We start from the raw sequence: 24,272 nt of genomic DNA on the forward strand, positions 1-24,272 counted from the left end.
CTCATCCCAGGGGTGTCAGGAAATTTGGTTAGCAGAGCAGTAACTAGGCAAGCCAACATGTGACTTCTGCCCAGGGCAGAAGTTTCAGGGTGACATTTTTGAGGGTTGCAGAGTGAGGATGCCCCCATGGGGAATGCAGGGCATACTGGGAAAGATTGGACTGATATGAGACTTATTTCCTTAATTTGTGTTTCCCTTAACTTCTCCTATCAAGTTTTATCCTGTCCTGGCTTCTCTCTCCGACCTTCAGGATGAGTGAGAGTGGTTTTCAGTCAGAGACCATTTTCTTATCTGTATTAGTACTCACATTTATTATTACTTATTTGTGACATCCTAAATATTATAGTGTACAAACACTTACATGTTACACTGCAAATAAATAATAATAATAGTCAATAGTCTGCTGTGCCTCAGGTTTCCATTACTGTACAGAAGACTCATTATCTTGAATAAATGGTTGGGTTTCATAAAGTAATGTACAGACAGGGTAGTGTCAAATTAAGTTTTTTATTATATTTGCTAACTATATAGATTTGTGTGTTAAAAATGTGTTCTCGTGTCCATCTTACACTTCTATATGCTGATGTCTATAATAGACCTATTGCCGTGGTGAAATTATGCGTTTATTCTGAGTACTTGGGTGGATAACATCACTTTAGCTGCCATATGTCAGTTTTGAAAAGGAGAGCCTTGTTTGAAATATTTTTTTCATTCTGTGTACAATAGTCAGCATTGGTCTTATTCTAGGAGATGAGAATCAAATAAAAATATAGATTATTAAAGTCACTGTGAGAGACATTAATGGCCTAAATAATTTAGAGTGAGTCAATGTTACACGCAACACATGCTAAACATCAAAGCCTGGAAACTTATCAAATATTCTAATGGTTTTCTGACAATATAATCGATTTACATCAAAGCATTATCTGCAGCCAGTGCACCTTTTAATGGCTTGCAAAATGCTGCTGATTTTTAAATCCCATGATAACATTCTCGGCTGATGACAGCTTAGCAAACATTAAAGTCCAGCTCATTTAAATTACTTCATGAAATGTTTTCAGTACATGAGACTTTAACACATGCTAAGTTGTGATAAGGTATTTGTGCTATCACAAGGATCAATGGGGGATATTCAATTGTCAGCGTAATTGCGAAATTTAAAGCTATTACGCGGATACACACACATCGTAAAGATTTTTGTTGTAGGAAATGTAGACATTCAATTGCAAAATACATTCCGCCCCTTTATTGCAAAATCCAGTACTCAGGTGAATCAGGATTTAACGCGTTTTCCGCCTTCACATTTGCCCGCCTCCATTTATATAAAAAGCTTAACCCACCCTTTTCAAACTGCCATTTGCTGAGATTTCTGCTGTTGGCTGATCTCTATGATCCTGTACTTGGTTATTGGTGACTATTGTTCCTTTGGATTGCTCTTTGCTTTGCTATTTACATTGCTTATTACATATAATTGTACATTACACTATAGTGTATACATTATTTTCATCTTTATTTTTTGCATTTCATTTACTTTTAACCCTATTTAAACCTTATTTAACATACTACTCCAACCATATTTTACACACTACACATATTGCACTACACAGCACACATATTTATATAATTTTATTTTTTTTATATTGCATAGTTATTGAAATTATTAGAATAGCTTGTAATAGCATTTGATAATATTTTATTGATAATAATTTTTGGAATAGAATTATAGCTATATATAATAGATAGTTTTAGGTATTTAAATAGAATTATATAGAATAGATATAGAACAGATAGATATAATAGATAATTATAGGTAAGGTTCATTAGCTTGAGATAGCAAATAAATATAGTAGCATAGTTCAGAAATAAATCACTATGTTATTAGACAAGGTGTTTTAAAAATTGTAGTTAGTAAAATTTAAAATATATCAGATACAATATTTCATAAAGTTTTTGCATAGCTATTGCATATTATCAGATATATCTATTAAATATCTATTAAATAGAATATTATTTTAATAGCAACGTTTTTCAGTGTTTTTAGGTTAGTGAATAGTCATATTGATTCAGCTAGATATAATATATATCTGTATGTCTAGGGAGCGTAGGGAAAACCTTTCTCGACAGGTTCACCAGGATGATGAAGAAGAAATCAACAGTGGAAAAGATTTGCAGAAAAGAACAGAAGAAAGAGACAAAGAAGAAGAAAGAAGAAGGCAGATATTCATCCAGAGCGTGTTAAGTGGACCCACACATCAAGCAACAGGGGCTGAAGAAGAAGAGAATGATGAGGATGATCCTGATGAGGGCAGGAGCAGCACCACCAGAGCTCCCAGATTCACAGTGGAGTAGAACGACATCTTGGTGGACATAATCATCGAGAATTATGACATACCGTATGGCAAACAGGCTCATGTGGCCGGTCCCCAACAGAAGAACAAGAACCCTGGTTATATATTTTTTTTATAGAACCAGCTTCAAATTGCCCAGTGAAGAAGCCTACAGTACACTGGGAAAAAGCATACTTGCCTACTTTTAGGCACTGAAGTCCGGGAGATCCTGGACAGGGGGCGTGACTAGAGGGCGGGAGAGGGCAGGGCACGGTCAATCGCATCATTTTGGCCCCACCCCCCTCATAAAAAATGATGTTTCGATGCAGGGTGGCAGGTCCAACATGACACGATTCACCACGAATCAAATTATTTTGGCCATGCATTTGCCGCATGCGGGAGATTTGCCGGGAGTCTCCCGGATTTCAGGAGACTCCTAACATTCCGGGAGAGTTGGCAAGTTTGGGAAAAAGCTGGTGGTAATTTTTTTTGAATACTGTAGAATGCTATGGTTGTGCATGTGTGTATATGTGTAAAAAGTTATTAAATATGAGGGCACTAACTAACCCTGCTATCTCTTCTTGCTACTCCTATGACATTGTGGGAGACTTAGCATATACATTTTACAAAGAATATCCATGGATGGTATTATTTATTTAACTGGTGAACTGTAAAACCTGCACTGTTAGGGGTCCCTGAGTACTGTGTTTGGGAAACACTACTGTATATGGTTAGAATTTTATTTTTGCATCTCTCAGCACTAGTAGAGTTTGAAAAGGTTAATAAATTGAGTGTGAGCAAAATTTACAAAGCAAGATCTTTAAATACTGTGGTGATCAAAAAAGATCTATTTATTTTGGAGGATGATTTCTCTTTCATAACTGACCTCGCTGTTTAAAAAAATTAAAACAAACTTCCCAAACAATATAATTAAACATTCTAATATTTGTGGATGCTGAAAGTAGCTATTTTTCCTAAATTATAAATACATTTTTAAATGATCTGCTTAATAGGACAGCTTTCAGTAGATAATTAATTATAACATGCAAACGTGGATGAAAGTTGTAGCAGTGGAGTGTTTTTTTTAGCAATTTACATAGTATACTTTTTTTGGGATTGTCACTTAGAAAAAAATAAATCACAAGAAATCACATTTGCAATTTCACATAGATAATAGCTAATTACCTCAAAGTTTAGCCTATTATCCTAATGTGAAAGTTTTCATCAACATTTTTTTTGTTTGTTTTTTTAGTTCCTCTTTACTATTTTGTCAAAATATCATGTGTTGAACATGTTATGCAACATCATCAGTCATCACTATTAAGTTTGTCTTAAAATAATTTATTTTTCCTGCTATTATTGTTAAACTATACCTTTACATTTTATTTGTACAGCACAGAGAAGAGACACGCCGAGAGGAAAGAGAAGAGACATGCCGAGAGGAAAAAGAAGAGACACGCTGAGAGGACACAGAAGCGACACCTCTAGAAGACAGTCAATACAGTCGTGTGGCATGTTATGGTTAGTAAGGAAGCTTTTTAAATGTGTTCCTTTTGGGTTAAGTACCTAAATATTTTTTTTAATTTAAAAATAATCATTATAATAGATCATTCTCTGTATAAAATCAGAAGAATTGAATCACCTGCATTTTACAAGCAGTTTTTAGATACTTTAGTTGTGGGTAACGCACCTGAGGACAGCTGTCTACTGTAAACAAACTCTAACACAGAACAATGAGGTTGAGATAAGAATGTAGCATTCAGCGTCAAAGTACCTGGCTCCCTATTATAAATATATTTCTGTCTGTGCTGTAAGTAAACACAGTTTGTGCCCAAATTGCAAAGCCATAATTAGAGTGGCGCAACAAGTTGTCCCCCCCCCCCCCCCCCCCGAGATTGACAACTATTGTTTGGTGAACCGAGTTTAGTTTTCCATTCAAATAATCACCAAAATGATATTTATGAAAACTGGTTGGCTCGAAAAGTTCAAAGCATGAACCCTTCAAGCAAGCAGGATTTAGTATACCCATGTTTATTGTAAAAAGCTATATTGTCTAAAAGCACAAACAGTACACTCCTTCCCTTACACTAAGGCTAGGTAGACACTGGAGAATTTTCCGACTGACATTGTTATCTACAGCGACTTTACCTCAATGGAAGGCCCAATCGCTTAGACGATTAATGCGTACTCACTAGTAACGTAAAAAACCGACAGCGACAGCGACTTTTCACTGCCATATTGTTGTGAGCAAAGATTATTATTTTGTACACACTGAAGCGACTTAAGAGGTCCATGTAACGATATCCCAAAGATGTTTAAATAAAGGGCAGAGCATGTTTAATAGTAACCATCCCAAACCACATAAAAAAGCGAAGGTAAAATGTTTTCTATATACATTCGTTAGCACGTGTACAGTGTGCATTCATTCGCAACCGCACATCAACAATTTTCTTTATTAATATGGATAGTTCTTTTTCTGCTCGCTGTGACAAGAAGATTGCAAGTACAGACCCAAAAGGAAAGAAAGAGAAAGAATAGATCTTGTACGACCATAGAGTGGTTCAAGAGGAGAGACTCTTTCTCTCATATGCCCCTGCTACAGGAGATATGGGACAACAACCCCGATGAGTTTCAGTTTTTCAGAAGGTTATGCCACAAAGCACTAGCCACTTTAACCATTAAAAAGTTCAATGTTATACTGCTAATATAAATATGTTGAAACTTTATATTTTTCAACTGTTCATTTTTTCTACAGAATTCAACAATAAATCTGTTGGATTTACAATGTGAGGTTTATTCTGTGTATTTTACAAATATATGCATTAATAAGTAAATAAAGGTTCATTTATAAAACATGTTGAATGTACATGAAAAGGTTTACAGAAAACAGGTGCATTACCATTTACACAGGTGTACTAATATGCAACAAGACATATATAAAATATGCATCTATACACATCTATAGTAGAGATACTCAGGCTCGGTTTTCTGAAAATCAAACTCACCTGAACTTAGGGGATCCGAGTAGGCTCGCGAGCCGGCTCTATACTTTTGCGCGTCCTTAGATCTGAAAAGAGGCAAAACGTCATTGTTGGCTTGTCGGATCTCGCGGGTTTTAGATTCCATAAGTACCTCCCTCCCCAGGAAATCCAGCGCCATTGCACACACAGAAACAGGGGTAGCAGTGTTCTTGTCACTCTCCATTCTCCAGTGCTATTGCTCAGTGTCATTGCTCATACAGAAACAGGAAGGGTAGCAGTGTTATTGTCACTTGACAAAAAATTATTGGAAATGACTGGAAATTAATGTTAATGAGGTTAATAATAATATAGGAACAAAAATAGAGCCAAATTGTGTGATTTTAGCAAAAAAATAGGAATTTTAGGAAATAAATAGGGATCCAAAACACGAAGTTAATTCAGATCCAAAACCAAAAACCAAAACCAAAACATAGGGGTCAGTGAACATCTCTAATCTATAGGTAACACAAAAACGTGTTATATACAAAACTGCATATAAATATGCAGGCAGACAAATGTAATACACATAGTTTGCATTTTTATTAATGTGTATTGAGTGTACAATAATGTGACAAATAGCTATAATTGTGGAGGCAGACATAAGCAATACACATATAAATAAAATGTTGCTATTTTTATAGCACTACACTGTCAAAGGTTTATAATTAAAATGGCAGACATATGCTGTACACATTAATGCAATAGACACCTGCTATTGCTTTACCTCTAGAAGAACCTAATTACTGAATAATTGACGTGTGGACACCGCACAATGTGGGACTGGTACAGGCATCTGAAACTAACATACCAACTCCCAAAGAGTCGCAGCTTGAGGAACTAACGGCATTTGCTCGTTGATCGAGCAGAAATTTATAAACACTACATAATCATTAGGTGGATTGGTGGAAAATATGAAACAGTGCGACCAACCAAATTAGCCGACACTCAACACTTTGGAACGACTTTCGACCATCGTGTCACTACACACGCTAACCTGGTCGTATGTCGGCTGATTTGCCCAATTATTGAATGAAAATGCTCCAGTGTGTACCCAACCTTAGCTACATGAGAATAGAAAAGTTGCCTAGGGGATGGAGGAATTATTGAATTTACAGCCTGTCTGGTGAATGCTTGAATTTTGTCTCTTTAAAAACTATTTAATACCTTCTTTAGCTCAATATTGGTAAATTGATTTGCTAGATACAATTCACTCATAGATACTCATAGATTCTGAATCATTTTGCTCATCACTGAATATAGGGGTTTACAATGGAGGGCTTATTTAGTATCTGTTCTTCTTATGGCTACCACTCAGTATTGTTTATGTAACGGTTGTAAATCATATGTTTAAGTGATTGCCTGACAAGTAAAATGTTAATGCAGACAGTCTATACAGCTCAGGACTGTAAATATACCCCTGTACTTGAGCAGAAATTGGCCTCTTATCTTCATGATCAAGAATATGGGGCCTGATTCATTAAGGATATTAACTTGAGAAACTGCTTATTTCAGTCTCCTGGACAAAACCATGTTACAATGCAAGGGGTGCAAATTAGTATTCTGTTTTGCACATAAGTTAAATACTGACTGTTTTTTCATGTAGCACACAAATATCAACTTTAAATTTCAGTGTACAAATAAGCTATCAAGTATTTGTGTATTACATGAAAAAACAGACAGTATTTAACTTATGTGCAAAGCAGAATACTAATTTGCACCCCTTGCATTGTAACATGGTTTTGTCCAGGAGACTGAAATAAGAAGTTTCTCACGTTAAGATCCTTAATGAATCAGGCCCATGGTTCTGAAAAACATTGCATTACAAGTAGTAGTGTAATTAAACACATTTTATATTTTACAGAAGAACATAAATGCAGTGTTTGGCATTTGCTGAACACAGCAAATGCCAAATTCCAAATTAAGTGGTTATTAAACAAAACAATTTTTGGTGCACTAAAATACCTAAACATAAAATATTGACGTTGCAGTGTCCCTTTATTTTCTATTTCATTTGCATACATGAGAAGTGTTTTTGAGCTTCTGCTCATTTCATCAAAGATCTATTTATGAGGTTGTAAAAAACATCAGTTTCTCAAATGGTTTCCAAATTAAACTTTTAAAGTTTAATGCTGACCCACAAAAATAATTACAGTTATGAACCACTAAATGCTTATGTGGATATTTATAGGACACGAAAGAGGAAATGTACAGCTTAAAACTAATACAGTTATTTATTTTGCAAAATAAATAATATACAATTACTAATGCCAACAGCTTTCCTACAAACAGAAATGTTGCCAATTTGATTAAAAGCATACTGTAACATTAGATATATTTAATTTGCCTACATATTAAGAAAAGCATCACAGGATATGTACTTATTATTTATACAACATTAAAATTATATAATGCAATATAATGCTCTACAATTTATTACTATATGTAGGTATTTATTTTATTTGTATTCACATTCAAATTTAAATTCAGTAGGGCCCTACTATTTTGTCTTCTACTTTTATAACGCAAACACTTTATAATACAAATTAATGTGCACTTACATTTTATTATAATGTAGTCATCTTAAACTTGGATGTGTTAAAAATTGAAACCTAGTTTGTTGTATAGTCTGTATTTGTTATTTAAAGGACAACTAAGCACTACTTCCTTTATTGTATTAAAATATACAATTTTACTATTCATATCACTGCACATACTGCATACACTCAATGTTTGATTTCAGTGTTCGAAATTAACAGTGTTTCTTTTTATTTATTTTTTATCTTGACCTAATTCAAACATAAATAGTATATATTTTCTTAGAGCTTACAATACTATGCACCATATTTTACTTATTGTCCATCATGACCATTGTGTTTGATCTCTTGCCCATTATTATTATCATTATTATTAATAATAATTATAAACCGGTGAAGCCCCCCTTCTCTGGAATGATCTCCCTTGCTCTATTAGGTTATCTCCTAGCCTGCGAATTTTCAAGCGCTCCCTTAAAACAAGAGATGTTCACTGATCCCCGTGTTTTGGTTTTGGATCTGGATTAACTTTGTATTTTGGTTTTGGTTTTGGCAAAACTGCCCTCGTGTGTTTTAGCTTTGGTTTTGGATCCCGATTTTTTTCTAAAATCCCTATTTTTTTTTTGCCAAAATCACATAATTTGGCTCTTTTTTTGTTCCTGCATTATTATTAACCTCAATAACATTAATTTCCAGTAATTTCCAGTCAATTTTTGTAAAGTGACAAGAACACTGCTACCCTTCCTGTTTCTGTATGAGCAATGGCACTGAGCAATGTCACTGGAGACTGGAGAGTGACAAGAACACTGCTACCCCTGTTTCTGTATGAGCAATGGCACTGAGAAATGTTATTGGAGAATGTAGAATGACAGGAACACTGCTACCCCTGTTTCTGTATGAGCAATGGCACTGAGCAATGTTATTGGAGAATGTAGAATGACAGGAACACTGCTACCCCTGTTTCTGTGTGAGCAATGGAGCTGGATCTCCTGGGGAGAGAGGTACTTATGGAATCCAAAACCCACAAAATCCGACAACGTAACAATGCCATTTTTCCTCGTTTCAGATCCGAGGACATACGAGAAAGTACCAAGCCGGGTGGTCGCGAGTCTACTCAGATCTACTTGGAAGTTCGGGTGGGTTCGGTTTTCAGAAAACCGAGCCCGAGCATCTCTATTAAAACCCACCTCTAGGAATCCTACCTCTTTCTATCCTAACCCCTGCCCTTCACTACCTACCCCTTCATGATCCCATTTTACCAATCTTAATACTGCTCACCGTCTTTCACTTTCCTTCGCTGTTCATCTTACCACCTGCTCTTTTTCATCTCCCAGACCCCTACTTCCCTTACCATTACTCCCTGCTTTGTGACTCTTGTTAGTCTGCCCCTCCCTTCTAGATTGTAAGCGCACGCGAGCAGGGCCTTCTTATCCTGGTTTCCTCCTCCTTTTGTTACTTTTCCCCTCGGCTCCCCTACTTTAGTTCATCTCTAGGCCCCTGCCCTTAGTCTTATCTTCTCCCTTGTCCTCCCCACCTTGCTCACTTTATTCCTGTTAATGCACCCACACTCTAAGGCACAGGTAAAGCTTGCTTTATTTATCTCCCCTTCCACATGAGGTCAGCAGTGCCATATAGAGGGAAATCAACAAGATAGTACATGGTATAACAGTACAACAGTAAACAAATAACACTGCAATGCTCAACACGGCTATTGCGAGGGGTATATTCAGCGCAGGCTAAAACCTGTGCCCATTAGCATGAGCACAACTAACAGGTTTAGAGCCACTGAAAGAGGTGCAAAGACAATGGAGGAGTGGAGTCAATGGGCAGATAGACCAAGGAGGAGGTGTGCAATATAACTGGTAAGCAAAAGTTAAGGGAAATGAGAACAGGAGAGCAGATGGCCCTGCTCACTAGAACTAGAATCTAAAGGGAAAATGGCAGACAAATGGTTGGCACATGGGGGTGAGTCAATGTAAGTGGATGTGAGGGCAAGAAGCAAGAGTGGGAGAGATGGAGTATGAAAGAGGGTGAGGTATAGTACATGGTGAAATTGCCTTCACAAACATCCAATAAATTTAATATTGTCATACACTGAATTAAAATGGATTTCTCCTTTTCACATGTCTTTACACTTAGCTCACTGACTTATTCCAGATCTCCCTCCATTGTATTCACATTATACACATTCTATTCACTGCAAAGTATCTAAATAAAAATAACTATCTCTACTTGTATGTACAGTAATATGTGATTCAAATGTTTTCTACATAAGTGCACTGAATTGAAATTATACATACAAGTGGTGCTTGTAATTTAACATAATTTCAATGGCAGATTGTAATGTGAAAATTAAGTTAACTAATGCTTCCCCTCTAGACCTGATGTACTGCCTGATCCATAGACAGCAATACAGCAAAGAGAAATAATTCATTTTCTAAGCAGAAGAGAATGTTATTGTCAGTTCTTCTATGTTGATTATTATCTCTTCAAGCTAATAAAAAAGTGTGTAAGCAAACTGTATCACTTTTAATAGCCTATGAGTCATACATTTATATGATATCTGTTTGAAAAGAGAAAGAACTGACCGACAGTTGGTGTCTATTTATACCCATAAATATCAATACATATAAAAATAATAATGATAATCTTCTGGTTGCAGGTGCAAATGTGTGGAAAAAATTGGGAATTGATCTGGTCCGTTGAGCTAATGTATAGACTTGTCAGGAAAGCATCCCTGATTTGGAATGTTTATTGTATGGGGTTTCATAGGATTCCAGAACTCAATCTGGCAATCACCTGTCACACAGATTTACTGAATTGCTCCAAACAAAGCTCCCATAGCCATATACACCTATAGGCTTTTTAGTGAAATGGATTAATAATTCACACACCAGCATTTAATGGGTTATCATGGTTAAGCAATATTCTTCATTAAAGACTAAAGAGTTCGGTAGAGTATCAAGGACAAAGCATATAACATTTTTTAATTATTTTACATATGTACAGAGCATTTGGATATATTAAAAAAAGAACATATTTTAAATGATATACAAAAAATTAAATGCAATAGAGTCATAATGACAACGGGATATAATTATAGAGAATAAATGTAACATGTATCATAATCTGTATGTCTGGGACAAGGCAGAATGAAATGTACAGTCCTTCAATTAGATTGAGTCTCCAGAGTTGACAATTTGCCCTCTTATACACAGGATATTTAAACAGGTTTCACTAAGAAGGCAATCAGAGGGGCAGTGTGTATGCTAATGTGGGGGAGGAAGCGTCCCCTGGGTGTTAAATGTCATTTGTCCAAAAATAGTCCAAAATCTTTGACTTTCCAGTCAGAATCTCCCGCACATTTACACTTCAAATATGATGGAATTACACCATTCTCAAATACCATTCTGAAAAATATATGACTATTGTGGTTTCTTTGTACACTGGCTAGCTATATTTCACAAACCGTGTGGTTTTTTTTTTGCCCAGAGGTGCTGTTACGATCTTGATGCCTTAGTCAGTATTAGCACAGGCTTACCTAGGGCGCGGAGTCTAACGGCCTTCCGGTCTTCACCAAGAACCACCGCAAGGTAGTGTGGGCTTAGCTGCCGAAAAACCGCAGGTCGCGGCCCCCAGATTAGCCGTGAATTCCAGGCGTAGTAGGTCTGGAACAGAAACCGGTAGATCCACGGAGGCAATGGGTTCGTGGCAGGATCCAGAGAATAGTCGGTAACACAGCCGGGTCGGTACACAGAAGGTAACAATTATACGGTGCCAGAGGGAGATCCAGAGAATAGTCGGTCACACAGCCGGGTCGGTACACAGAAGGTATCAGGTATACGGTGCCAGAGGGAGATCCAGAGAATAGTCGGTCACACAGCCGGGTCGGTACACAGGAGGTATCAGGTATACGGTGCCAGAGGGAGATCCAGAGAATAGTCGGTCACACAGCCAGGTCGGTACACAGGAGTAGGAGGAATAGAGGGGTTAACAGGGAGCAGGATCACAGGAGTCAGGACACAGGAACTGTAGCCAGGAACAGGAAACACATTGCTCTGACACAGGCAGCGTGTCAGAGCAGGGAAGATATAGGAGTTTGAATTCCCCGCCCAGGAGTCACATGATCAGCAGCAGAGAGAAGCAGGAAGTGCGGCAGCGCTAACGGAAGCAGCGCTGAAGACATGGACACCGCTGTCAGCTCCCGCTGACAGCGCAGCGGAACGGGGAAGGTAAGTTCCTAACAGTACCCCCTCCTTCAGGGGTGGCCTCCGGACAACCTATAAGGCTTTAGAGGGAACTTGGTATGGAAATTCTTCAACAAACTCGGAGCATGAAGGTCTCGTGCAGGAATCCAAGAACGCTCTTCAGGACCGTAACCTTTCCAGTCAACCAGGAACTGCAAGGAACCTCTGGAAATCCGAGAATCTAGAATCTCCTTCACCTCAAATTCCTGATCTGGTGCAGAAATAGCAGCAGGAGGTCTTTTAGAAGAGAAGAATTTGTTAACAACAAGTGGTTTGAGAAGGGAAATGTGGAAGACATTGGGAATCCTCAAGGTAGGGGGTAATTTTAATCTAAAGGCCACCGGATTAATGACCTCAATGATCTTGAAGGGACCGATAAATCGGGAAGCGAACTTCCTAGAAGGAACCAACAGGCGAAGATTCCTTGTAGACAACCACACTTTGTCACCAGAAGTGAGTAGTGGAGACGGTCTTCTTCTTTTGTCAAATGCTTTTTTACTGATGGCAGAGGTGTGGAGTAATTTGCGTTTGATAAGATCCCACCTAGACGAGAAGTCCGATAGAAGGGAATCCACTGCAGGAACCCCAGAAGCGGTTAACTCTTTGAAGGGTGGAACTTTAGGATGAAATCCCTGAAGAGCAAAAAAGGGAGAAATGGAGGTAGAGTCGTGTGAATTATTATTGTGGGCGAATTCTGCCCAAGGTAATAAATCAACCCAATCATCATGTTTAGCTGAAATGAAACATCTGAGGAATTTCTCCAATTCTTGATTCGTCCTTTCCGTGAGACCATTACTTTGCGGATGCTATGCAGAAGAGAAATTTAACTTAATTCCACAAAGACGAGAAAAGGCCCTCCAAAATCTTGCCACAAACTGAGTTCCTCGATCAGAAACGATAATATCTGGACAGCCGTGTAGGCGGAAAATTTCTTTAATGAAGAGTTGAGCCAGAACAGGAGCAGAAGGGAGACCTTTTAATGCCACAAAATGAGCGGCTCGGGAAAGGCGATCGGTGACCACCCACACTACTGAGAACCCTCTGGAGGAGGGTAAATCTGTGATAAAATCCATGGAGAGATGACTCCAAGGTCGATCCGGAATTGGCAGAGGCTGCAGCAGACCGTATGGAGCCTGACGAGGGACTTTATTCTGAGCGCAAGTGGAACACGCCGTCACAAACTGTCGAACGTCCGAACGGATAGCCGGCCACCAATAACTACGGGAGATAAATTCCAAGGTCTTCTTTATACCGGCATGACCAGAAAAACGGGAGGCATGAGCCCATTTAAGGAGTTTAGTTTGGAGATGTGGAGGAACCAAAGTCTTCCCGTGAGGAATGATCACCCGAGTAGGAGTAGTAGCCAAAATACATTCTGGATCTAGAATAGACCTAACACTCTCTTCTTCGGTATCCATAGAATCAAAGGAACGAGAGAGGGCATCAGCCTTCTTGTTCTTGGACCCTGGTCTGAAGGTAATGATCATATTGAATCGTGAAAAAAATAACGACCATCTGGCCTGACGGGGATTGAGGCAGGATGCAGTTTGTAGATAAAGCAGATTCTTGTGATCCGTAAAAATAGTAACAGGAAATCTGGCTCCCTCCAAATGATGTCTCCAGGCCTCCAAGGCCAATCTGATAGCAAGTAGTTCTCTGTCTCCAATGCCGTAGTTTTTTTCGGTGGATGAGAATTTACGAGAAAAGAAGCCACAGGGAGAAAACTTCCCAGTAGAATTCTTCTGAGACAAAATAGCTCCTACTCCAGTGGAGGATGCGTCAACTTCGAGAAAAAAGGGGAAGGAAGAATCTGGCTGTTGAAGAATAGGTGCCGATATGAAGGCTTCTTTAAGATACTTGAAGGCCTCTACCGCCTCTGGTGGCCAGGTCTTAGCGTTGGCAGATTTCTTGGTCAGGGAAGTGATGGGAGCAATAACAGATGAAAACCCTTTAATAAAGTGGCGGTAATAATTAGAGAATCCAATAAACCGCTGGATGGCCTTAAGTCCAACCGGTTGGGGCCAATCAGAAATCGCCTTTAATTTCTCAGGGTCCATACGTAATCCGGAGCCAGAAACCACGTGACCAAGAAAAGGAAGATGCGTTTTTTCAAAGACACACTTGTCCACATTACAGTACAGATGATGCGACCGAAGGCGTTGGAGAATCAAGGAGACATGATGGCGATGAGTAATAATATCAGGTGAAAAAATAAGAATATCGTCAAGGTAGATGACAACAAATTGATACAGGAAATCCTGAAAGACTTCGTTAATAAAATTTTGAAAAACCGCAGGAGCGTTACAAAGTCCAAATGGCATGACAAGATACTCAAAATGCCCATCGTGCGTATTGAACGCCGTCTTCCATTCATCTCCTTGTTTAATACGGATAAGGTTGTAGGCCCCTTTCAAATCCAGCTTAGAAAAAATTGAAGCTCCCTTGATCCTATCAAAGAGTTCAGAGATTAATGGTAAGGGGTACCTATTCTTTTTCGTTATGGCGTTGAGGCCACGGTAGTCTATGCAAGGACGCAATCCGCCGTCCTTTTTTTTTACGAAAAAGAACCCTGCTCCTGCTGGTGACGAGGATTTCCGGATAAAACCCCTGTTTAGATTCTCCTTAATATATAGGGACATGGCCTCTGATTCGGGTAGAGATAATGGAAATACCCGTCCTCTAGGTGGTGTCTTATCCGGCAACAATTCAATGGAGCAATCCCAAGGTCTATGAGGGGGTAACTTGGAAGCCTCCTTTTCACAAAAGACATCAGAAAACGAATGATATTGAGGAGGAATACCGGAGGGTGTTGGGAGACAGCCCATAGCGGGTCTATGAATCCTGGGAAGACATCGGGAATGACACTCTGAACCCCATGCAAGAACTTCCGGTTTCTGCCAATCTAAAGTGGGGGAGTGAAGTCTGAGCCAAGGTAGGCCTAAGATCAACGGGTTGATAGCCTTTGGAATGACTAAGAAGGAGATTTCCTCAGTGTGCAAGGCTCCAATGCGTAGAGACATGTTAACAGTTCTGTTCTTAATGGATCCTCCAATGATACGACTGCCATCTATAGCTGTAATGGCAATAGGTGGATCTAAGGGTTGCCTAGGCAATGATAACCGCTCTACAATGTCAGCTCGTAAAAAGTTCCCTGCTGCACCGGAGTCAATAAGCGCTGGAAGAGACAATTGTTTATCAGTATATTGCAGAATAACTTGGATAGAAAAACTAGAATCCATAGGAGAGAGAATGTTCATACCTAACTTAGTCTCTCCGTCATCAGTTAGGTCCGATCGTTTCCCGGGCGCTTCCCACATTGACTCAGGACATGACCGGGTTCCCCGCAATAAAGGCATAAACGATTCTTGAACCGCCTCTCTCTTTCCTCCTGGGATAAACGTGCTCTTCCCAACTGCATAGGCTCTTCCTCCGGTGTAATAGGACTTTGGAAGCGAGGAGCCAAACGGAAGGTAGATCGACGGGAACTCTCTCTTTCCTGAGTGCGTTCACGGAAACGTATATCAATCTGGTTACAGAGAGAGATCAAGGCATCCAGGTTAGTGGGTAACTCTCGGGCTGCTAGCTCGTCCTTAATACGATCGGACAAGCCTTGCCAAAAGGTGGCCACTAAAGCTTCATTGTTCCAACGAAGTTCGGCCGCCATAGTGCGAAATTGAAGGGCATACTGGCCCAGAGTAAGGGTACCCTGGCGCAGACGGAGGAGTCCAGAAGCTGCACTGGAGACTCGTCCGGGTTCATCAAAGATGCGTCTGAAGGTTTCCAAGAAAGTGGCACAATTATGGAGAATGGGGTCATCATGTTCCCAGAGAGGAGAAGCCCAGGCAAGCGCTTGACCAGACAATAAAGAAATAATATAGGCGACTTTAGTTTTCTGTGTGGGAAAGTTCCCGGGCAAGAGTTCGAATTGAATAGCACACTGGTTCAAGAAGCCTCGGCATTCCTTAGGATCCCCATTGAACTTGGGTGGGTTAGGTATGCGGAGTTGAGAGGTGGTGGGGGCAAATACAGCTGAACCGCTTGGAGCGGGGGCAGGCTGTGGGGCCGGAGCAGGTGGAGGATTAGGAGCTGCCACCTGAGCTGCTTGGAGCGTATCCAACCTGTTAGACAGAGTCTGCAGAATCTGTAATAACTGTTCTTGATTTTTCCCCTGTTCCTCAACCTGAGCCGCTAAGTTATCCAGTAGTACTCTCGCAGTGGGATTCCCTGTCGCTTCCATCAGTTAGATAAGGGTCAGAGCAAACTGTTACGATCTTGATGCCTTAGTCAGTATTAGCACAGGCTTACCTAGGGCGCGGAGTCTAACGGCCTTCCGGTCTTCACCAAGAACCACCGCAAAGTAGTGTGGGCTTAGCTGCCGAAGAACCGCAGGTCGCGGCCCCCAGATTAGCCGTGAATTCCAGGCGTAGTAGGTCTGGAACAGAAACCGGTAGATCCACGGAGGCAATGGGTGCGTGGCAGGATCCAGAGAATAGTCGGTAACACAGCCGGGTCGGTACACAGAAGGTAACAGGTATACGGTGCCAGAGGGAGATCCAGAGAATAGTCGGTCACACAGCCGGGTCGGTACACAGAAGGTATCAGGTATACGGTGCCAGAGGGAGATCCAGAGAATAGTCGGTCACACAGCCGGGTCGGTACACAGGAGGTATCAGGTATACGGTGCCAGAGGGAGATCCAGAGAATAGTCGGTCACACAGCCAGGTCGGTACACAGGAGTAGGAGGAATAGAGGGGTTAACAGGGAGCAGGATCACAGGAGTCAGGACACAGGAACTGTAGCCAGGAACAGGAAACACATTGCTCTGACACAGGCAGCGTGTCAGAGCAGGGAAGATATAGGAGTTTGAATTCCCCGCCCAGGAGTCACATGATCAGCAGCAGAGAGAAGCAGGAAGTGCGGCAGCGCTAACGGAAGCAGCGCTGAAGACATGGACACCGCTGTCAGCTCCCGCTGACAGCGCAGCGGAACGGGGAAGGTAAGTTCCTAACAGGTGCACACTGATTTCCCAAAACATGAATTTTGAAGACATCTTCTTTGAAGTTAATATTTTCTATATACATGCAGAGGTAACTGTTATCCTTTGTCTTGGCCTAAAACTTTCTCTTCCTAGCATATGGTTTTTCCTAATTTACACTTAGTTAGCTACTTGTTTTTACAATACCTTAATTAGACAGTCTGCTCTAAGTATTAAGGGACATAAATGAGCAGTGGGAATGCTTGACTGTGATCTGCATATGTTAATTGAGCTTCCTGAAAGAAGATCTAAGCTCTCTGATGAGCTTAACCTAATTATCTTCCCCTGCGCTAACTGACCAAACGTTTTAAAACACTTTTGTCTGTGGGGAAATCATGAACATTAATATCTATTAATTTAATATTGTAGTTGGGCCTTAACCCTGAAACACAGTCCACTTCTTAAGAGTTTTCCGCCACTCTGCCCATCTAGTGGCATTTCTAGTTTGTCAAGACATCTACTCAAGAGTAGAGAGTAAGCATATACCTTACTATGCAAGGAGAAGACTATCTAGGTGCATCATAATGTTTTGCACTGCACATCCAATGTGTGTCATAAATAATGTCCACATGTCTACATGGCAAAAATCATCTAAAATTATATATTATTGCAAGTTAAGTTTTAGCATGTATCATCCTTTATTACACAAGTAAGAGCATTTTAAATATGTTTTTGTTAACTATATTTAAAAAATTGTGCTTTTTGATATCAGAATGTTCAGTTTATATTTTAAAGAACTTTCCTGCACTGTCTCCACCTCTACCCATCACCTCTTATTACAGTATCTAACCTGTTTTTTTGCAAATTTACTGTGACTTTTTCCTATTAGTACTAGTCATGGTAAAACCAAACAGAATAAATTAACTTCTTACTAAAGCAGCCTGGATACTGATGCTCATTTAGATTGCAGGTTGGATTTGCGTCAATCTTGGATAGGCCTAACCTGTGGCCTGAAAAAGCATTTACGAGCTGAGCCAGCCATCCTGTGCTGGAACCATAACGTTGAGATAATACACAACATGGTCATACCTTGGGCTATTCAGTGTTGGCAAGAATAAAATTATGTATCTGCAGGCGAAATAACAAAGGCCTCATCCTCTATGTGTTACTAATCCAATAAATTGAATCTCTTATCATATTACACAATGTAATATACAATATTAGTATACAACATTATCCCGAATAAGCGTAATATACTAAATACGAAAAGAAGAGAACAAAGTATTCCATTCGGAGACACTTAGCATCCAAAATGGTAAAATAAATTAAATTATATTATTTTATATAATAAAAGTAAATCCTTTTAACACCTTTATTGATTATTTAATCATAAAATTTAGCGAAATATTAAAATATAAATTCAAATTAGTAAAGGAAAATGTGAAAGTCTGTTAAAAAATATAAACAAATTAGTTTGTTGATCCAGTGTAATACATTTCAATATCCTCACGGGGTTAGGTATTATTATGTAACAATTAGCTCAGTGACTGATATTAACAAGAGTCATAGTAGTACCACTGATCCAGAGCTGTCATTGAAAAGAAGCACAAGGAAACATGGCTAACCAATAGAAGGCAGGGATTATTTTATGAAAACAGACAGTTGGGGAGAAAGTTAAAAAAAACGTCAGTTGGAGAAGATAGGTTTGTGTGCATCATAGTTAAGATGGGCCAACTGCCTAAGCATAATTAGCAATTGGGTCTGCGGGAAATTGGAACAGAGCTCAGTGACATCAGAATGAGTGACAACTAGAGGCTGAATAATAAAGGTGATTATTGAAATGAAGGGACAATTGCATTGGCATACATGTCTGATGGGACTAGGTATCCATGCAAAAAGTAAGTGACACTGAGACAAATAAGAGAAAAATCAAACTAACATCAATGAGATATACAATTTAGAGCTTTCAAATTAATAATGTCTACATAAATGAAACAAGGACATATGATAAGAGGGACTGTGGTCAATGAAAGGAGCCATAGTTTACTATATGACCCTTAGGCAATAGAGAATACTAAGGATATTTAGTCAGCAAAGGACAGTGATATATCCTGTAAAACCCACAGAACCATGTTGTCAATAAAATTTGGAAGTGATTAGTAAACATTACTTTAAAAGCTAAAGTGATTATTAGTTCATGTATGAAAAATCCCAAAAAATCTACCTCTGTAATCTTCATATGTATCACATAAGTTCCAGGTGTATCTAATTTATGACTAAATGGGTACTTGCATCTTAAGAGGTGTGAGCAAAAATTAGTAAATTGACCCCTATTTTCAGCAGCTCTTCAGCCATTAGCCACAGATGTATGATGTTTGAGGCAACTTGCACTGAATTGAGTTGGTGATGGTTACTGGTCCCTATTTACAATATGCTTGGAAGAGAATGGAAAATGTGTATTTTCAAGGCACTCAATGATTTAACTTAAAGTTTCATCATTCTTTTATTGGTATACATTAAAATCGATAAAATCATTACTTTATTGTATGATTCTCAATCATTAGCAAAATATATAAAACCAGTAATTGAATATTAACACCATATTGTATAACTGCTAAAATTGCAGGGAATTCCTGTTAATACACATTGCTGCTATGTTTGTTTTTTTATCTCATTGTAATAATTGTTTAATAAAGCTCCCCCAAGTGCAGATAAAATTATAATGAAAGTTTTTGAAGTAGACACACAGAACAGACTGTAGTATATGCACTTGTGTACAATCAAAGTTCACATCAAAATGTTAAAAAAATGTATAATATAAAATATAAGAACAACTCTTGACAATATAATCATTTGTATAACCTGATCTGTAGTGGGTGCAAGTTTTATGCCTTAAACCAAGCTCTTAGAAGAAATCAAGCGCACTTACAAGAGACCTTACCCATTGCCTATGTTAGTCTGCGCCTTTCCTTTCCAATTCCACCTCTCAAGTCGAAGACAGTTGTAAATTTCATTTTATCGTTACGTGAGTCCTGGTATAGTTAAAGTTATGCAATGTAAGACATAGAGATAAGATAAGTGAATGTTTGACTTTCCAAGCTAATGTTGAATTTAGACATAGACAGAGATGAGTAAATAATTACACATTCTTAAAAGAGAGAAAAAAACAGGCATAAATCTGCATTTACATAGTTGTACAAGCAACAGATTATTTAATCAGTTAAAGGCTGTTAGGCTTGCTGGGACTTGTAGTCCCAAACAATTGTAGTAATTTAGCTAAGTACTCTGACCTCCAATCCCACCAGGGTCAGCAAGTCGGCCTTCCCACTCTCTGCCTACAACCTATCCACAAAGGGTAGGACAGCCAGTGATCCAGAGAATAGTAAGAGCCTAAATGCAGATCTGAACCAAAACAAGACAAAACAACAAAATCCCCACATAGATATAATATCTGTACCTATCACAGGCAATGCTGAGCAATTGGTGCCTTTCTGTTACATTTGAATAAAGTATTGTAATTTACTTTTTTTATTGCTTGTGGGTTTGCCCCTGTTATCCATGCATACATTCACACAGGTATGTTTAAAATAACAAATAAATAAATGGTATCTGTAGTAGAAGTAGTGGAGGACATTGTGGGGGTATTGACCTAGGAGATGTTCCCATTTTTGTGGTCAGGCAGGATTTTAATTTATTTTTCATCCGTGCAGCTAAATTTACAACTGGAATGCTAAAGGTGCTAACAATGCTACGGGTTCTTCCTCTGCAAACACAGTGGAAGGCTCCATGCTTGAGTGAAGCTCTTTCCAGCAGCCCGCGCTCATCCACTGGCCTGGCCATTGATCATTTGAAGGGGGATTTGAGCGGTGCCTGAACAGCACAGCATTAGGTTCTTCTTCCTCTAGAGAGCTCACCAGCCCAACCACCATGTTTCCTTTTAGGATGTCATGGGAAGAGGAGAACTCAGGACAGAGTGCTCCTCATACTGGACAAGCCACCAGCTGCCTGCTAATCATCATGATACAGCAGAGCGATCAGCACAGGGTGCTCTGCTCACTGGACTGCTCACCAGCTTGCCTGGTCTTTTGGGGTAAAAGGGACTCTCTGTCAGGATGATGATTTCACAGCCCAAGTGCACCACCTACCACCCCTCTTCCATTGGCTCCCTTTCCTGTGTATATGACAGCCTCCTCCTCTGTCTTCCCCTCTGCATGTGACAGCCTCTCCCTCTCCTCCATGCATGACAGTCTCTCCCCTGTCTCCCCCTAAGCCATTCATATGTGACAGCCTCTCTTTTTGTGTGTGACAGTCTCTCCCTCTCTCACTCCCTCCTCTCCATGTGTGACAGTATCTTCCAGGTATCCTCCCTTTCACCATGACATGTGACAGCCCCCCATTTTAATAAGTCACAAATGCAACAGCACTTCTCCTGACATGTGAGCACCATCTCAGGTGGGCAGATAGAATAGGAGCCGGAAGAGCCTGCCTCTTTCCGTATGCATCTCAGGAGTCCAGATGGAAGAAGGTAAGTGCGGGATGACTCAGTGTAGTATGGTCGGTGTTAGTTGGTGGAGACCATGGGCTATTATTTTAATGGTGTGATCAGTGTAGGAGCTATAAATGTATTCATTTCCAGAAGGTAAATAGTACCTATCTCTTGTCCAACTAGGGCTCTAACATTCCAGTATTCAGCAAGCAACAACAGAGATTGAGGCAGAAGCAGCACCAAGTAATGAAAGCTGCAAAAACAGATAGAAGAGAACAGCACAGTCTGCCAACTGTAGTGATTATGAGCGGACAGTACCACTCAGTAAGAATTCTGCCCCGAACATGCTGAAAAGGCTGTGGCTTTCTCCCATTATGAACCCCAATACTTCAGGTTTCTCTCTTATGGCATGACTAGCCCAGTCTGTCAGTGTGTGATGATGGCTGAAGATTTTGTAAGAAAACAAATTACTGTTCTATCAATGGTGGTACCTACCGCACACTAATCACACTAATAACACTGGTGATTTGTTCATTTTTGGAAGGGAATGGGGGACTACGCTGAATTTGTACATTATTTATTTTTTATAACACTTAAGAATGCTAGGCTTAACTCCCAACTGTACCAATTTAGGCGGGATAGCCAATAAGTGATGTCCCTTCAATGCCACGGATACCAGAGTTTTTAGGGGAGAGACTAAGGATGGCTCTGTGCTTCTGAAGCACTTGATATCCCCCTGCATAACATGGCATTCACCCAGTGTGAGGAGTTAAAATTCTCTTCACATTAGCACCTCGCTGCTGCTCACTCTAAATATTGGGGGATATGTATATGGGTAGGGGTTGTTTGGTGCCGAGTGCTTGGGTAGGTGATTCTGACTACTTGATTACAATTTGTGTTTACTTGGGAACTAGGTACAAGAGATATGAATTTGTCCCTATCGTGGGGATAAAGAGAGCTAGGCATGCACAGTGTCCCCAGGTTGTACTGTGAACAAATTTTAATTTATAAAGAGGATGGTGCTACTTTGTAGATTTCAGAGGAGCAATGAATAATTCAGGATCGACCCTTCCTTGGTCTCCCCTTTTCCCACATTTGTGAAAATTCACCCTGCCCTCTCTCCAACGACATCCTCCTTTCCTTCAGCCTTAACCCATCTCCTGCAACACTCCCAACACCCAAATCCACACACACTCAAGCCACTTGTGCCACTCCTCTCTCCTATCACTGCCCTGTCATCCGCCAATCTGGCTGCCTTCCTATATAACTGCACTCTCACACCAGCCCTTGATTTAACCTCCTCTGCCACTACTTACAGACTCAGATGATCTAACAACTAGCTGTAGAACTATTAGAAGACCTATTGCCGCAAAATTGCTCCTGAATGACTTAGCACTGCTGGATGATCTTGCTCTAATACTGACTTCCTCCACTTCAAGTTCATTCTTTCAATTTTATAGCTTTGCCTTCTCTCTTGCTCAAAAACTTTACTTTAAGTCTCTTATTTCCACCAAGTATTCCAACCCCTGTGTCACTCACCGAACTGTGAGTGCTACTTCTCGTGTGTTTAGGAACCGTGGCCGTCCGCCATCCTGAGGGTCTGCGCATGTGCAGCCCTTTCAAGCCTTCAGTATCTGTTGCTTTTCATTAATTGGCTGATCAGGCAACACTCCCTATTTAAAGCACCTGTGGTCAATACCTCGTTGCCTGATCTTGGAGTCTCATTCCCATGAGCCTCTGAAGGTGTTCCTGTGTTTCCTCGTGTATTCAGCTCCTGCTGATTCCTGTTATTTCTATTGTGGTTTCCAGACCACTTCAACTCTCCTGTGTTCATCATGTCTACACCAGCTGATTCCTATCCGCTGCCTTCGTTGTTTCTACAGAGTTCCTACTCACTTCAACTCTCCTGTGTTCATCGTGTCTACACCAGCTGATTCCTATCCGCTGCCTCCGTTGTTTCTACAGAGTTCCTACTCACTTCAACTCTCCTGTGTTCATCGTGTCTGCACCAGCTGATTCCTATCCGCTGCCTCCGTTGCTTCTACAGAGTTCCAGCTCACCTCAACTCCCCGGTGTTCATCGTGTCTGCAGCCAGCTGATTCCTATCCGCTGCCTCCGTTGCTTCTACAGAGTTCCTGCTCACCTCAACTCCCCGGTGTTCATCGTGTCTGCAGCCAGCTGATTCCTATCCGCTGCCTCCGCTGCTTCTACAGAGTTCCTGCTCACCTCAACTCCCCGGTGTTCATCGTGTCTGCAGCCAGCTGATTCCTATCCGCTGCTTCTGTTGCTTCTACAGAGTTTCAGCTCATCTCAACTCTCCTGTGTTCATCGGGTCAGCGCTCCGCTGCTTCCATCTCTGCTACTGGAGTTCAGACCACCTCAACTCTCCCGTGTTTTCAAGTTCCAGTTCCATTTACTACTGCTTCCAGAGTATTGCCTCGTTCATGATGGTTTACCTGTCGTGCGCTGCACCAACTTGATTACCGTTTCCACCTTACAGTGATCTCTCCTCCTGCCGGCCTTCAGCCGTTCAGGTATCCCTGCACGCCTCTCTGACAGCCTGCTCTCCTGAACCGCGGTATGCATACTTCTCATTGACTTTGCTTGTGTATTGCATATCTAGCTGGACTGTGTTGTGTTCTCCTCCGGAGTCCTCTATCCACTGAGACTATTGCTACCATTGAAT

This window comes from Mixophyes fleayi, chromosome 1 (genome assembly GCF_038048845.1).
Source record: "Mixophyes fleayi isolate aMixFle1 chromosome 1, aMixFle1.hap1, whole genome shotgun sequence".
Classification (NCBI taxonomy): domain Eukaryota; kingdom Metazoa; phylum Chordata; class Amphibia; order Anura; family Limnodynastidae; genus Mixophyes; species Mixophyes fleayi.